At 40.5% G+C, this 17,780-nt stretch overlaps 1 protein-coding gene and 1 long non-coding RNA gene across 4 annotated transcripts in view; one reads left to right on the forward strand and one right to left on the reverse strand.

Annotated features, from left to right (window-relative positions):
• Positions 1-17,780, forward strand: part of LOC139775561 (uncharacterized) — a 111,621-nt gene that overhangs the window by 16,200 nt on the left and 77,641 nt on the right. The gene's annotated exons all lie outside the window — the stretch shown is intronic.
• On the reverse strand, positions 5,855-9,020 carry LOC139775555 (uncharacterized). Of its 2 annotated transcripts, none has more exons than XR_011718856.1 (4): positions 8,549-9,020; positions 8,178-8,235; positions 7,836-8,056; positions 5,855-6,076 (listed from the first exon to the last, which is right to left on the reverse strand). It is a non-coding gene; the product is annotated as an uncharacterized lncRNA (long non-coding RNA). The 2 variants fall into 2 exon arrangements; XR_011718855.1 differs by having other exon boundaries at positions 5,855-6,163.

Here is a 17,780-nt window from a genome sequence, read left to right on the forward strand (position 1 = left end):
ATACACTATAAATTTTCAGTACTGGCAGTTAATATCGAAACGCAGCCTTAATAATCATATATGAAATCAATATAAATCAATTTAAATCATGATAAATCAATATAAAATAATAATAAATCAATATAAAATTATGATAAATTATGATAAATCAATATAAAGTTAATTTGAGGTCAAATTTAATTATTACAGAACTTTCTACATGTCGTAATTAATATATGTATTATATATCAATTATATAAAACAATAATATACAAAATTTTATATAATATAGACAATTAATCAATCACTATCAATATTAGTTATTATAGTACGAAAAAGGTACAGTTTGAAATAAATAAGTTATAGCGTTTATTTTCTATAATTATTACACTATTTATTAATATTTTTTAGGTACAAACTTATATGTAAACGTTTATACATAGTAATAATTTTATTTTGAACTCAAAATGAACGTCTTTCAAAAATTTTATATTAAAGAACTTAGAAATTAAGACTGGAATCTTGGGGGAGACGGCTGGTCTAGTGGGTAGAGCGCCAGATTCGTAATCCGGAGAACCGGGTTCGAATCCCGCTAGGCCGATGAGAATTTTTCTCAGCAAAACGCTGCCCCCCCCCCATCTGGCGGATAGATCTCAAATGGATACAGTATCCCTAGATGGAAAACTGGGCTCCGTCTTTCGGAAGAGACGTTAAACCGTTGGTCCAAAGGAGGAAATAGGAATGAAGGAATAGAATAGGATGGAATAGTGAATAGGGTTGGGTACGTCCCTTTAAAAACGCCCTTTAAGGCCCCCTCGGGGTAAATAAAGTATATATCTTTATCCTTTTTTAAGAAGGAATCTTTATTAAGTCGACCCAAGTGGCGAGTAACAATAACGCTTAATCACAACGTTTCGACCCGGGGGTTTGGGTCCTTCTCAAGTGTCTTGTAACAAAAAAATTTGTAACGCCGGAATTAGTTATCCTTATGAATTTTATCAGAATGACCCATAAACGTGGCAAGGTCAGAAGTGCCTGTGCCACCATCAGGCACACAAAAAAAAAGTGTCTTGGCCGAGACACTACACTAGTGTATTCCCATGTACTTTTTCCCGCTGAATCCGAATCCGAAGTCAGAATTGTCAGATTGGCTAAAATTTATTAGATAACCACAAAAAAATGCTCAAAAACACGAATTAAAGGCAAAAAAAATTGTTTTTTTTTGTGGTTATCTCATAAATTTTAGCCAATCTGACAATTCTGACTTCGGATTCGGATTCAGCGGGAAAAAGTACATGGGAATACACTAGTGTAGTGTCTCGGCCAAGACACTTTTTTTTTGTGTGCCTGTGTTATCTTAAGTATAAAGTCACAGTATTGCAAACGGCATAGAGATCAAATTACTGTTTGGAAAGGAGAAATCAATTATGACAGATACATATGCGACAAGTCGTTTTATGCTAATTGTATTACAATTATTGTAATAAATTTGGATACAAAATTCACGCAAACAGAGAACAAAAGAAGGTACCTGTTCCTGTAAATGATTAAATAGAAAGTTGACAAATTGACAATGTACAGTCGCGGTCAGAGTAGTTGCAATACTTTTCTTTTAACTCTACTGTCTTATTACAGATTTCTCGCGGCACATAATACTTATCGTATGCTACACATTTGTATGTGTATGTTTGACAATATTATTACTACCGATTGTGAAAGTAGTAGTTCTTATTCTGAATCTGAACGCGCGTTCTTAAACTCATTTTAAAGAAAATGTGTTGCAACTTGCAACTACTCTGACCGCGACTGACATAAGTATATATGACAGATATGACTATGTTTGTACATGCAAATTACATTATAATATGCGCTAACTTAAGCATCGATTATCTATACACAAGTATATATGAAAATATATACATATATAGTTACTACAATAACCAATCTTCCACAGAAAGAGAGTTTAAAAAAAGCATCTGTTGTAAATGTTCACCTGTTATACGATTTCTACTTTCGGTGACAATATTTCCGGCCCGTGAAAATAATCATTCACTTGGAACGGAGGTCGCAATTATAGTTAAATATTTCAATGCTATGTTTTTTAAATCGGAATGCATATTTATTAACCAATATTTTAGTGGATTGCCATCCATTTTCATTGGTGGTTGATTTAAGTAATATTGATGAAGTTCATCCACCATTGTGAAATCGTTATTTGTTTCGTGCTCTGCCGAGGTGCCCTCGGGACACGAATGAATGCCGGGACCACCCTGACCAGGGCGCGGGGCAAGAGCCTAGGAGTTAGCGAAGAGTGGGTTTAGGTAACGCACGCCCGTTTTTTTTATTGACAAGCACAATTTATTTTACAGTCTTATACACAGTTCCCGCACTCTTGCGCACCCGAGCGGGCTGAGCGTTCGCAGAAATGTCGGGCGGAAATCTTGAGTCGCTCGGTCTCTCTGCGTGGCTCGCGAACACGCGACCGATGGATATCTTGCTCGCGAGGCAGATGAGCGACCGCGAACACGGAGACGTGCGAGAGGCTCAGGCTCACTTTGGTTACTCGGGGACGCGATAGCGGGCACGAATTTTACACTAAATCACATAGATACGAGGCGCGGCAGAGCCGCGTTCACAATGTACGGCGCGGCACGACAAGATGGCCGCGAGCGGGGTCGATATCGGGATCGAACCCCCGGCGTTGATTTTATGAGAAATGATCGACCACTCTCACGCTCGGTGATCGCGACGCTCGAGATAATAGAGGCACGCGCGAAAACCGGATTCGCGTCGTGTGACGATTTCGCCGTCGACGGGTTTTTCGCCAAGGATTGCGCTACCGCACGCGGTGATCACGTGATCCGTCTGTGTGCGTCGTCCCGTCGTATTACGGGCGACGAAAACTCGGGAAAAGAGATGTTTCGCACGATGACCAATCGAGCGGGTGCAGATCGCGACGAAACTGGTGCGCACGATGCAACCCTTTGCACGGATGCACTGAGCGCACCCAACCTTCCGGAATTCGCGCGCGGACCAATCGACCGGGTACGCGCGCGACGAAAACCGGCTCACTCTCCGTTCACGTAAACGGAAAAGCTATCTGAGATGTTTCACGCGGCGACCAATCGAGCGGGTGCGGCTCGCGATGAAACTATACGGCCTTCGCGCAATTACTTTCGGCACTCCCGATAATATAATTGCCACGAACGGCCGGCTGGACTTTCTCCTTAGCGAGGCAGAAACAGAAGAGAGCGCGGATCGATATCGATCATCCCTCGTCCCGATAGGAGACCCTCGGCGGGGGTCGTTGTTTCACGAAGGACGAATCACGTCGATCCACGAAGTTAGGTGACGAATCACATCGATCCGCGATGTAACGCGTTGCGCGGTATACGCGAATTAGGAAACGCGTGCGCGTTTTACATTTGCATGTTGGAACAGTAGGCGCGACAACCGGGTGATCTCGGGCGAATTCGGGTCAGGCCCGAGGGTTGTTTGTACTCGCGCCAGGGGCGTTCGCTGTCGCGACAACGCCCCACCGTAACGACTTTACCTTAATCCTAAACATACCGCCCGCCTCGAAGCTTTAGTTTCGAAATTTTCTAACTCCAGATTTGACGAGATTCGAGGAGGTTGATATGTGAACGCAATGAATCTTAACTAATCGAACGCAGACTTACAACTATCGCAGAACTTTATTTACAAAACATACATGTGATCTATTCGATTACGCTGTCTAGAACTTACTTGATCTAGAATACTTGCACGGACCGCCCGCCGTGACGAACTGATTAGCGACGCGGAGGCTGAAGAGAATTCGAATCGTTGCCTGAAGTATCGTCAGAACACATCTCACAGTCAATTGGTAGCAAACACAGTTTCACGATCGGACACAGTTGTTACCTCCGGTCGCGCGGTCGTCAACAAAAACATATCTTCTTTAACAATGTCTTATTTAAATATTTATTAATTCAAATATTACATACCAATATAACTTTCTCCGAAACTCCATTCGAGAAAATTAAGCCATGGCGCAGGTTCTTTGTTTTACTATTTTAAAGGTATTGAGATATCGGCTTTATCTTGATAAGTTATCTGTATTGAAGCGTGCGGATTTAATTCTTCTTGTGCTGCGTCGTATTGCGACAGCATATTATAATACACCAGTCTCCGCTCCTGGACTTGCTCATCGGTAAAATTACATACGTCTTCTCCCATGAACAACTTGTCTAAATTGTTCTCGGTGAGGTTCCGAATATATTCGACTGCGTATAAACCGCAGTCGTTACTGGTACCTTGTTGTTGTGGCACTTTGGGATATTTAAATATGTGGCAAGTTACTTCGGAATAACGTATAGTTTCAAAAATATCATCTGCCACTTTGGGTCTATATGACCGATATGAGTCCAGTACGACACAACCAATGCATTGCCTCGTATGTCTATCCGCTTTTAAGATCACGGTAAAAAAGTGGTCAATTACGCTTTTAAGATTACGGTAAAAAAGTGTTCAATTTTTCCCGAAACTTTCTCCATTTTTTTATTTCTTCTTCGGTTAAAAAGTCACTCCCATCTTCGACCATCTCGTCTAATTCAACAATCGAAGTAATTTTCTTATCCTTATTCAAGATCTTCAGTCGAATTAATAATTTTATATTTGTAAGCTAATTCGCCCACATATAAGATACGATGATTACGATACATTTCTTTATTTATCTCTTCCAAATTTTGTATGCGTTTATAATTGTTTTTATTTATACGATTATTTATACAGCCTATCACATCACATAGGATGCAGAAATTTACATCTCGTAGATATGTTCGAATCGCCGTCGATGGATTTTTAAATTTCGGTGCTGCCATTATTGTGCTTAATGTTCCTGGCACACATACCCTAACAATTTTCTGCAGGGCATGTGGCAGACATTTTTTTATGAGCAGGTGTACGGCATCGTCTGCAAGCATTTCTCCATTTTTTACTTGTTTGGCCCATGAACAACTTGTCTGAATTGTTCTCGGTGAGGTTCCGAATATATTCGACTGCGTATAAACCGCAATCGTTACTGGTACCTTGTTGTTGTGGGACTTTGGGATATTTAAATATGTGGCAAGTTACTTCGGAATAACTTATAGTTTCAAAAATATCATCTGCCACTTTGGGTCTATATGACCGATATGAGTCCAATACGACACAACCAATGCAATGCCTCGTATGTCTATCCGCTTTTAAGATTACGGTAAAAAAGTGTTCAATTTTTCCCGAAACTTTCTCCATTTTTTTATTTCTTCTTCGGTTAAAAAGTCACTCCCATCTTCGACCATTTCGTCTAATTCAACAATCGAAGTAATTTTCTTATCCTTATTCAAGATCTTCAGTCGAATTAATAATTTTATATTTGTAAGCTAATTCGCCCACATATAAGATACGATGGATACGATACATTTCTTTATTTATCTCTTCCAAATTTTGTATGCGTTTATAATTGTTTTTATTTAATTAACAAATTCTTTTCTTCGTCAGTGAAAAATTAACCAAAGATATATATTTTTTGACCAAACTGACTTAACTGACTCAGTAATGAAGCGCCATCTCTAATCACAGGTGCCTTTACTATGTTTTTTTTTTTTTGAGGGGTAGCTTAATCCGCGAAACGAGGGGTAAATTAATCCATTCTGAAAAATAAAAATACAACATTATAAATGAGTGGTCGAACGAGACACACCGGGGAAATCAATCGGAGAATCGTTGGTTTGCTTTGTTCGCTTACCGACGACGTTTCTTGGGATTACTCGGCCCGGATTGCGGTGAATCCGCGTCGTTTTCCAGCTCCCACACCGAGGACGACGACGAGGAAATTCTGATAATTTTCCTCCGACGGGCGGTGGGCCTCCGGTTGCTCGATTCTTTCTCGTCGAGCGACGACGATGACGATGATGACGACGACGGCACTTTTTTTATTAGCTTCTTATGCACGGGCATTCGTCCTATCATCGGCGAGTCGTTTCGAAAGCTGAAGTCGGACGCCGAGGACCATGATGAAAATTCTTGGGTCTGGTTTCGGGGTCTCCCTGCTAGAGGTTTCCAGGGAACTCGAACGCTTATACAGAAAAGAAAACTCTTCCCAGATCTCCCGACGGCGTCTCCAGGTCATTTTGGGTTACCCCGAAGATTACTAAACATGCCGCTGAAAATGATTGACAAACTTCTCCATTTACAGTTCTTAAATTCTCGAAACTTGTAGCTCCCTTTACAGTGAGTAATAATAGTCGAAAATGATATAATTCAGATTGTGTTGGACTGTTAAGATTTTGACACAGGATGAAACTGATATTTCTTGGATAGTAATATATTTCTCAGTACAAGAACTCGTTGCAACGGTATAACGAAACGGAAGTGAAAGATCGGCGGGAAGCGCCACACACTCAGAGAGCAAGAACTAAAAATTAACATAGAGCGCATTCTCATACCAATAACGTAACATAGTCATAGATTAAATACATAAAAGAACATATATGCAACATGGACTAACGGAATACATTCGTCCTATACAATTATAATGACTTTTGCGTTTACTCCAACGCGATACATTTCTACCATTAATTTTTTCTTTTTTAAACGTATAATAGCGTGGAATTTCTATAAGTTTATCCGCGCCAATTAAATTAGGCGATATGAATATCAAGTTTGGATAATCTGCTATTAAATATTTTGATGAGATGTTGCGTGGAAGCACGCATATATTTTGTTCATCTAGGATTTTAAGCATAATAACAAAAAAATATAATAAATAAAAAAAGAAAATTTATAATTAAAAAAACAAAATTTTATATGTGTGTGTTGATATATTACGCAAAAAATATTGTTTTGCTTCTTCATCGCGAGAATTCAATGCAAAATAATCTATTAACATAGTAACTTGATCTAAAACGGAAATTAATGCATCTTCATCGGATCCATTTTTAATTATAATATTCTGTTCGTTAGGAAGATGAACTGGTAAACGCATTATAGTATGACTTTTATCTTGTAGCTTTTTTTCGATTATACGCCAACTGGCTTCTACAGGTCCAACATAACGTTTCTATAAAATTACGTATCTCATCATGATCAATAATTACATTTTCTGTTATCGGCTCAACTGTTATGGCAGCAACATCATATCCCTTGTAAATATACTTATACAGATATTTAACCGATTTAATACTTGAAACTATCTCAACATTAATATGGCAATTAAAAATAATTGATAAAATAGGACAATATGGAACTACATAACGATTATCAACAACATATTCTCCCGGACGTTCTAAACTTTTGCCATTATCTCGTCGACGATAATAAGGATAAGCATCTTCATCCATTCTAGTCTCTTTATAATACGGTTTAGGATAATGTTTCGAACATTTTCCATCTACCAAACACCAATCACCACAAGGTCCATGAATCGTATGTCTCATAACTGTGTCGTGTAAAACACGATTTTCACAAGGATCAGGAATTTCAGCAGAGATATATTTGTCAGCGATCTGTGGAGTTGTTATTTTGAAATTGTATTTTAAAGTAACTAACATATGGACATGTGGTAAACCGCGTTTTTTAAATTCAATAACATATACAAAGGCTATTACTTCTCCAAAGAATTGGGGGGAGGGGGAGGGGGGGAGGGGGAGGGGGAGGGAGGGAGAGGGAGGGAGGGAGAGGGAGAGAGAGGGAGAGAGGGAGAGAGAGGGAGAGAGGGAGAGAGAGAGGGAGGGAGAGAGAGGGAGAGAGAGAGAGAGAGAGAGAGAGAGAGAGCTTATAGAAATAAATGCATGTTTGAAGAAAAGAAGGGATGACTCGATATTAATATATATTACCTGGCCGTTTCTTTTTTTTTTAGCATCTTGGTATATATGATGACGCTGCATGCACGATTTGAGTGCTTTCGCATTCCTCTTCTTGAAACACGGATTTTTTTTTATGAAGTCTCGTATATCTGGGATGCTAGGCAGTTCGGCGTTTTTTAAAATATGTCCAAACTTCTCCAATATTGCCGTTTGCTGCTCTTCCGTATATTTTTTGTTATATGAATAATTATCTATAAAAAAAATGTTAGTATATATATATATATATATATATATATAATATGAAAGTTTTGTTTAAACAAAAAAATATATATTCAAATAAAAAGTAAATCAATTATATTATTAAGAAGGTACCTTGTGAATCGTCCATTTCTTCGTTGGAGTTGGCGTCTTCCACTGGCAATACTTCTGTCTGCAATTATAATAAATTTTACAATAAATGTCATCATAGCTCCTAATAAGCCATAAATATATCGAGATAATGCTTATTAGTCAAAGTTTATACGAGAACACACATTTAATCAAAGTTCGTAGAACGATTCAAACTGCACAGAGTTTTCTTTAACCAATATATAATAATATAAAAAGAAATTAGGGGTCATGCTAAAACATCATGAGTTACAATAAGTCTAATAAGAAACTACGACGAAGTTGAAAGCATTAAAATATCAGCTAGAATCTTATGTCCCCTTCAATATAAGTGTGTAACGCATTAACAAACTCACCCTGTATATACCTAATATATAAAAGCTTAACTTTATATAATAATTTCATCACGAAATGATCTGATGAGGAGACTGTCATTTACTGTTGTCACGAAACTTAGTTCTTAGAACATTCTGTACAACAACTTCCGATAGACAAGTACATCTGTAATAAGAAATTCATATTAATATTATCACAAACATCGGTTAACTCTTTGTCTCTTTCTAACGTCCGCGATTGCTGCCACCTCTGTAGAATCGGGAGGGCTTCTTGCTTTTTTGCCATCTTGGGGCTGAAACAAAAAGAGTTTATTTTTTAAGAAACAGTCTATTGTGAGTATAAAGACGTATATTTATTAAAAATATGATATATTTACGTCTTACGGTTTTGGATTGTAAAAATGGGGGAGGGCAGCCAATTAGAACGCGCCATTTTCGGGGTAGCCACGTGACGGATAGGGAAAGGAGTATAAATAGCAGCATCGACTTCTTTTTTTTTTGCGATAGGAAGAGAAAATGCCTAGTGTACACCGCCTCCCTAGGTGGTGGTCGGGAGGTCTTACGTGCACCGCATCCTTCAGGTGCCGGCCACCCGGGGTTATGTGGGGCTCGCACCCACTAAAAACTCTCCCTGTGCAACCTACCCCAGGTTTAAGCCACGAGCCCGCTTTCGCATTACACCGGACTCGCAGCAACCACACGCGTAAGCGCCCCTCCCACGTAATCCGCACGCGACCCGCTCGAAACGCGAGAACAACGCCGCCCGTCCATACCGGCACATCCACAGCCAGCCGACAGACACCGCGCTCCCATGACTGCGTCGCGGATGCCCCGCCAGGCGGGCCGCCAATCGCCCCCGTCGCATCACCGACAAGGCGCACTCCCGATTATCGAGCATTCCCTCCTCCAGTGCCCGACGTCATCCCAACCAAACCGATTAGCAACCGGGCTGGTCAGCACACGCTAAGCCCGAAATTAACCGGTACGTACGCACGCATGCCCACGCAAGTAGGACGGCTAGTTTGTCGAATAAACACTGGTGATCTAAGATCTCTAAGGCACGTTTAAAGCATCGACTGCGGATCTATCATTATCTTTTAGGCTCTCGAAGGCTACAGGTCACAGATCAGGAGCAATGGAAGCCTTTAGGAGAATTGTTTCATATTTTGATGTATTTATACAAAAGAAATTGGATATCATTAAACAGCTGCCTCTTGAAATATCCAACATGATTTTTGACATGTTGGGCAACCGATCTCTCCGGACGGTTTCAACGGTGTCTGAAGCATGGGAAACGATATCTATGGATGAACGGAGACGCAGGCTCCGTAAAACCGGCGAAGCCGCCGAAGTCGATGGTGATGGACCAGATGGTGGTGGTGGTGGTGGTGGTGGTTGCTGTGTTGATGGACCAGATGGTGGTGGTGGTGGTGGTTGCTGTGTTGATGGACCAGATGGTGGTGGTGGTGGTTGCTGTGTTGCTTTTCGTTGCAACTCGAGCTTTTGTGCTGCTTTTGACGCCGCCTCCCGCATCGCCCTCTCGAACATAGCTTGTTGTTGTTGTTGCAATTCGAGCTTCTGCAGCTTTAAAGCATGAAACCTTGATATGTTTTAGTAACTCTTTTTGATGATCTTTACAATAATTTATTCTGTCCTTCTCCATTTTTACATAACTGTCTACAAGCCACTGTTGAAATATACGACGTTTTAATAAAAAGACGTTAAATTCATCACGAATAGCCATACGATGTTTAATATATTGGCCTCTAGTTATTCGTTTATTCCTATTTAATTTTGTTAAATTGCAATTCCATCCTTGAGTACCATATGGATAAAATAATGGATATATCCATAGTTCAACATTTGGATCCATGGTACTAACGTTTTGCAAAGTTTTGTCATTTCTACTACGTATTGTTGCGTATGATTTTGGAATTTCTCCATCAGCAGTTGTACGAAAAATAGCAGCAACTTTATTAATTCTTTGAGCATTATATCGGCGTCGATCCATACCCGGTCTTAATGTAAATGATAATTGTAATTCTGGCAACAATTCTCCAGATTCTATTTCTAATTGTCGTTGATTTTCTAATTCTTCACCCATCATTTGATAAGATTGAGCAAATATATTCAATTCTCGCATTATATGTTCAAGATTTTGTATGATTTCAAAATCTAAATCTGAGTTTTCATTAAGACGATAATTTATTGCTTCATTAGAATCTACAATAAAAAGCCGACCATAAGTCGGATTTTCATTTTGAGCAGCATACAATGCTGTATTAATTTGGTAATAAATCTGTCCATGTATTTTGAAGCAATATGGACCAGGTCTTCTATTTTCAAAATTAACTAAATTATCATTAAATGACGCGAATGAAAATGTACTGTTATAACTACGAATATATTGGAAAAAATTATTAGATTTTGCATGACTACCATTAAATAAACTACGAAGAAATTGTGGAAATTGAGGAAAAGGTTCTAAATACACCGCACCGTGATTACAACAATCATGAAATGAATTTCCTTTGTTGGATATTTTTTTAGCTGCAAAATGTTTTGCCTTACAATGAATACAGGACACATCCGGCTTGCCGATTTATTTACACTCGTTGAAAGGTCGATCATTTGAAAAGTAGAGAAAGTTAAGGGTGTTCGAGCAGCACGAAAGAACGTTATGAAGAGGAAGCTATCTGTCAGGTAAAGAATTCACGTTTTGTTCTATTTCGCAGACGGTCTGAACGAAGATTCAACAAAATATAACAAAGGCTGTTAAAAGTAATACGAGATACGTTAGTAATAATCGGGAAAAGAAGCCACACGAGGACACATGAGATCATTAATAACTCAAGCCTCACGCAAGTAAATTTATCGCGCGTCTCAGATAATTCGCTCGCTTTTATCAGATTCTCTTTCGTCGGTGAAGTTGAATTTCAGTAAAAAATGGAGGAGGGTAAATTGTCTTCGATTCTTGCAGCAAGGCGTACATATAATTGTATCTATCGCGTTAAGACGAAATCAAATATTTGCATGTAGCGTCATGAGTTGTCTGGATAGTTTCACATCGTCTAATATGCACAAACAGCTTCTGGAGATTCTGAGAATAAACACTAAATAATTACTTAAATAAATAACTGCTTCTGTTGTTTTCCAATGTTTAATGAAAGTCAACTTTCCAATATAGAAATTATTGCAACAATTGATTACAATTTATATGCACAGTTCATCTTTCCTCTTTTTCTTTTGACGTTGGAAAGAAGTTCAGCTAAAACGAACAGATCTATTGTGTCATACATGCATATAATTATTTAGTAATAATTTCATCTTCTGTGCTTTTTGCATTTAAGGACGTTCTCCGGTCCTTATACTAGAGAAAATCGATTTTCTTTAGATTTTCTTGAAACTGTGAATATACGTTAATTTAGGTGTGCTTTATGCGTGGTATAAATTTCAGTACCTCTTCCGGTATAAAAAATAAAGATACTGAGCCTCAAAGTTTCAACTTTTACTAATGAAAAGGTTTTCCAGGCCAAACGGTAAGAGATACGAGGTTGGTCAAAAGGACCAAAGTTGCTCCTCTCGTCGAGTTCTATAAGGAAAAAATGCCAAAATTAAAAAAAATTAAATTAAAAAATTTTTTTGGTAAAAATTGAAACTTTAAGGCTCAGTATCTTGATTTTTTATACCGGAAGAGGTACTGAAATTTATACCACGCATAAAGCACACCTAAATTAACGTATATTCACAGTTTCAAGAAAATCTAAAGAAAATCGATTTTCTCTAGTATAAGGACCGGAGAACGTCCTTAAGATAATACTGTAAGGTTACACCTTAATAACCGCGGGATTATACTGGAAGTAGCGTGCGCGTCGGTTGCCGGTGATTGGCCGCACTGCCGACGGCAGCGCTAAATGTAAGAGCGCTAATGCGGCGGCCGGGGATTGGTTGTCTCCCCGGCGAGTAAGAGTAGTGAGGGTATTCTGCCGAGGAAGAAAGCGGGAAGTCAATCCTTGCAAGCCCGGCATGTGCTTGCAAGTCCGGCATTGTACCATTGGAAATACATTTTGGTGGTTAAAATCTGTACTTGTTCGTACCCGTACACACCGCGGTTTCCTCCTACGTGCTATCCTGACGAAATCAGCCTTACAATACGTATATCAATAAGAGACACGATATAAAATGTCAGAGTCTTTCTATGTTAAATCATAATGCAACGTCGCATTATGATATATAATGCGATATATATATATATATATTATGATATATATTTTCTTATGATATATCCTTACATTACCGGCAATTGTGCCGGTCTATTTACACGAAACACATCCGAACTATAATCCGAATTATCTTTACTATCTTTTTTTAACTACAATTGACCGACCGATTAAAGAAGAGAGCATGACCGCTTCCGACATCAAGCTAACGTGGGAGAAACTGGCTAGACAAACTTCCGAACGCATAACCTTTCGGCAACCGGTGGGTATACCGATGGACCTGTCGACGATCAAGGGGAAACTTGACACGGAGAAGTACAGGGATCCGTGGGAGTACGTCGACGACGTGTGGATGATGTTTAACAATGCCTGGCTCTGTAACCGCAAGACTTCACAAGTCTACAAACACTACACCGAGCTTTCGGAAGTGTTCAAGCAGGAGATAGATCCCGTGATGCAGAACCTTGGTTATTGTTGCGGCAGAAAATACACATTCAACCCACAGGTGCTTTGTTGCTACGGCAAGCAGTTCTGCACGATACCTAGGGATGCAAAGTATTACTCGTATCAGAACAGATAACCAAAAAAAGATGGAATGCAGAGGGAAGATAATAATAGAGAAGGAGGCGGTGGAAAAGATAGTGGAAGAGAAAGTATGAAAGATTGCAATTGTTGTAATGGTTGTGCACTTTTTCTGAGCATTTTCTTTATTTCTTGAAAATAATTTTCAAATGGAAAAGCACTAAACATATCCAGACATCCATAATTCTTAACATCTTCAGGCAAATGAATTAAGTTATGCACGTTGTACGTTACGTACTTTTCAGAATACAATATTTTAAATGTTTATACAAAATGTACTAGTAATTCATGTGCATATTTATTATTGTATTTACAATCGCTAGGAGTGCAAAGAATGGAAATTGCACAGTGTAGAACATAAAAATGTCTCTAGTAATCATTTGGCAAATATGACCACAAAGTAGCTAAACCCGTATATAAGAGAAATAGCCTAAACTCCGTCGCTTTCCAGCGATCCAATTCATCTAAACCTCTTGGTTTTCGAGAAAATTCTCTGGGTATGTACGGTATTAACAGCTTCAAATCTGTAGACAATTGATCAATTTGAGAAGCACGCAATTTAATACCCTTTATTCCTTATCGTCCCATTCTGTAAATTTATTTACATATTGTTTTAAATATTCAACTAATACTAGATGCGATCGTTCCAAAGCTCCGTTGGCTTGTACCTTCTCCGTATGGCATATATGCGGTATAGGGACGCCTCTTTTCTCTTTTTTGGTCAGGATGATTTTTTATCCACCTTTCAGGATTATATTTCTCAGGTAGTGAGAAATATTTTGAATCCATTGAAAATAAGGCATGACAAGCCATGACGTTTGATCCTTTTTTTATCTCGTCTCTTAGGTCGCCGTGGGGCTGTAGTTCTGTATTGTTTAATTTTAAATTGCTTAGCGAATCTTTTCATTAAATTATTTGTAAGCGGTTTTCATGTAGACGTCGGTAACAGGCGACGCGCGGACCGTTGATTCGGTCGTGTTTGTTTTCGACGAGCTTGTAGTCACTGTTGATCGTTGACGAATTCGGAATAGAACGAACCGAAACATGGGGAAAATATATAAGGACGCTGATCGCCGAGAGGGCCAGAGTCCTCAGTCCGCAGAATAGGCAGCACATCCGAAAATATTCTGAGCCCGAACACCGAGCGACCGAAGAGTCCACCCGCGAGGCAGAGCAGTGTTCCGGCGTTGTAACAATTTCGATTTAATAAAGTGCACTTGATACGAACATTACACTAACATTCTATCCGTGGCCAATAACTACATACTCATAAAATTTGTTCCTTGATCGCTTAATATTACTTTAGGTGCTCCAAATGTACAAATAAAATATTTTAACAGTGCATCAGCAACTTAAATAGCGGTTATGGATCTCAAAGGGATGGCAAGGGAAAATTTTGTAAGGTGGTCTTGAATTGTCAAAATATAGGAGTTTCCTTTTGTAGTTTCAGGGGTAGAGGCCCTACTACAAATATCTTATTTATCGTTTCAAATATTACATACCAATATATATAATTTTCTCCGAAATACAGATCGTACCTGAGAAACTCAACCCATCTCGGTGGTTCCTTATTTTGCCACGGATATATTGACACATCTGGGATCAGTTATTCAGATGAGAGTCTACTGCGGTTGCAGCTCGGTACAGCCGTTCTAGTTGCCGGTTTAATCGTTGATGATGCTGGTAAAATTCCAGCAGCTTTGTGTATTGTTTTTGTTGATTTTTCCGCAGCAGTTGCAGCTGTCCAAACATATCGGGTTGCTGGGGTTGAGTAAACATGTTACCTGCAACATTTTTATACAAATTTTATACACTAAATAATATATATATGTAGGGGAGTTCCGTTTCCGGAGTGATTAAGGCTGTCAGGCGTGCGAGTGAGTGAGAGATAAAGCGTATAGAAAGGAGTGGCAGGGGAGGCTGAGGAAGGAGAGAGTGATCGAGCGAGGAGGTGTGGAGGTGAGAGAGTGAGGAGGCGAGAGGGGAGATAGAGGAGGAGCAGGTAAAGGGGATTAAAGGGAAGAAAAGTGTCAAGGCGCAGAGGAGGTTAAGGCAGGAACGATAGCTAGGCTAGAGGGGCGACACGGTAGGTGAGCAGGGACGTGGGCGACGGCACGCGGCTGGGCGCGGACGATAGCTGGAATAGAGGGGCGACTCGACGGGGGATTCGGGACGCGTGCGGCAGCGCAAGGCAGGGCATAGAGGATAGTATAGATAGAGGGAGAAGTGATACGTGGAGTAGGAGGAGATGAACGAGTAGAAGGAAAGCGAGACGGAGGTAAGGAAAGTGATAGATAAGATGAAGGAAAAGGACAGAGGTAGAAGGGGGAGTACGGGGAGCACGGGGAGCGCGGGAACTTTGGATGAGTTGTGGAAAAGGAAGAGAGACGAACTAGATAAAAGCATGGGGGAAGAGAGAGATGATGCGTTTAAGAGAAGCAAGAAGACGGTAAGATCCCCTAAAACGGAGTACGAGGCAGGTGCAGAGGGACTGAGGGAGGCCATTAGAGAAATGAAGGAGGAATTTAGGAACATGATGATAGAGCTAGGGGAGGATATGAAGGAACAAGGAAGGAGGACAAGAGAGGAGATAGAGGAGTTGAGAAAGGAATTCGGGGAGCAGGAGAAGAGATGGAAAGAGGAGAGAGAAGAGCTAAAGAGGGAGAAGGTAAAAATGGAAGAAAGAGTAAAAAAGTTAGAGGAGAAAGTAGAAGGGAGAAAGGAGGAGAAAGGGGGAGGTACGATACGGGAGAGAGGAGGTTGAGGAAAGAATGAGAGCGGTGGAGAGAAGGTTGGAAAGGAAGGAGAAGGAGGAAAGAAGAAGAAATATAGTGATAAGGGGGTTGGAGGTAAAAGAAGGTGGGAGGAGGGAAGAAGCAGAAAAGCTATTGGAGGGAATAGGAGCCAAAGTGAAGGCGATAGAGGTGAAGAGAATAGGGGGGATGCAGAAAAAGGAAGGGAAATGGTGCTGCTGAAGCTGGAGAATGAAGAGCAAAAGTGGGAGGTGTTGGAGAAAAAGAGGAGTCTGATGGGCAGAAAGGAGAGAATCACGGAGGATTTGACATGGGAGGAAAGGAGGGTGAATTGGAAACTCAGAGAGATAGCGAGAAGAGAGGAGAGAGAGGGAAGGAGGGCGTGGATCAGAGCAGGAAGAATAAGAATGGAAAACGTATGGTAGAGGTGGGATGTGGAAGAGGGAGTGTTAAAGGATGAAAAGGGAAATAGAAGGAAGGAGAGCGGGGGAGAGAATGAAGAGGGGAGAGAGGAGGTTAGAGGGAGAGAAGTAAGAGCGGAGACGGGGGAATAGGAAGTGAGGAGGATAGAGGGGAGGAGATGGAGATCAGCAAAACGGAAGTTGGAAGAGGCGAGGACGGGGGGAGTAGGAAGTATTGGAGGATGGTGTTCTGGAATGTAGCAGGCTTGGAAAATATAGATAAGGACTTTTGGGAGGGGCTGAAGAAAGAAGATGTGGTAGTCTTAATAGAGACATGGATAGGAGAAAAGGGATGGGAAAGAATAAGGGGAAGATTACCAAAAGGGTACGAATGGGGAGTGCAAATGGCAAAGAAGAATAAAAAAGGGAGAGCGATGGGGGGGATGGTAATGGGAATGAGAAAAGGGATAAAAGAGAAAGGAACGGAGATAAAGATTGATAGGGAGGGGAGGATAGAGGGGAAGGTAAGGATAGGGGAGGAGAACTGGAGTATTATAGGAGTATATGCAAAAAAGGAGGAAATGGAGGAGACCGTACAGGAGTTAGGACACATAATGGAAGGAAAAGAAGAAGGAAGATTTACGATAATTGGAGGAGATTTCAACGCGAGGACTGGACAGGAAGGGGGGAGTGCAGAGGAAGAGGACGGGGGAGAGCAGAGGAAGGGGGAAGAAAATCGAAGGATAGGAAGATGGATAGAGAGGAGAGGAGGCTGGTAAATTGCTTAGAGGAGAGAGGATGGGAAATATTTAATGGGAATGTAAGAGGAGACGAGGAGGGGGAATTTACTTTCACGGGAGGAAGAGGAGATACGGTGATTGACTATGTAATAGGGGATGGTGAGGTAAGAGAGAAGATTGAGAGCATGACGGTGGGGGATAGAGTGGACTCAGACCACCACCCCTTGGAAATGGTTTTAAGAAGGGGGAACGACTAGGAAAACAGGAAGAGGGTGGAAGAAAAGGAACAGGGGAGTGTGGAACGAGGAAGGAGCAAAGATGTTCATAGAAAAAATAGGGGAAGTAGAGGAAAAAGAGGAAGAGTTAAATAAGGATTGGGAGGAAATGGAATCAAGAATAGTAGAGGCGATAAATGAGGTGGAGGAGGAGCTGGGAAGTAAGAAAAAGAGGAGGGGGTGGTGGGACAAGGAGTGCAGTGAGGCGAAGAAAGAGGCGAGAAGAAAATTGAGGGAATGGAGGAAGGGAAGAGAAGAAGGCAGCGTTTACAAGGAAAAAAG

Source organism: Temnothorax nylanderi, unplaced genomic scaffold (genome assembly GCF_030848795.1).
Source record: "Temnothorax nylanderi isolate EJ_2023f unplaced genomic scaffold, tnyl_v1.0 TNYL_tig0100_pilon, whole genome shotgun sequence".
NCBI classification, from domain to species: domain Eukaryota; kingdom Metazoa; phylum Arthropoda; class Insecta; order Hymenoptera; family Formicidae; genus Temnothorax; species Temnothorax nylanderi.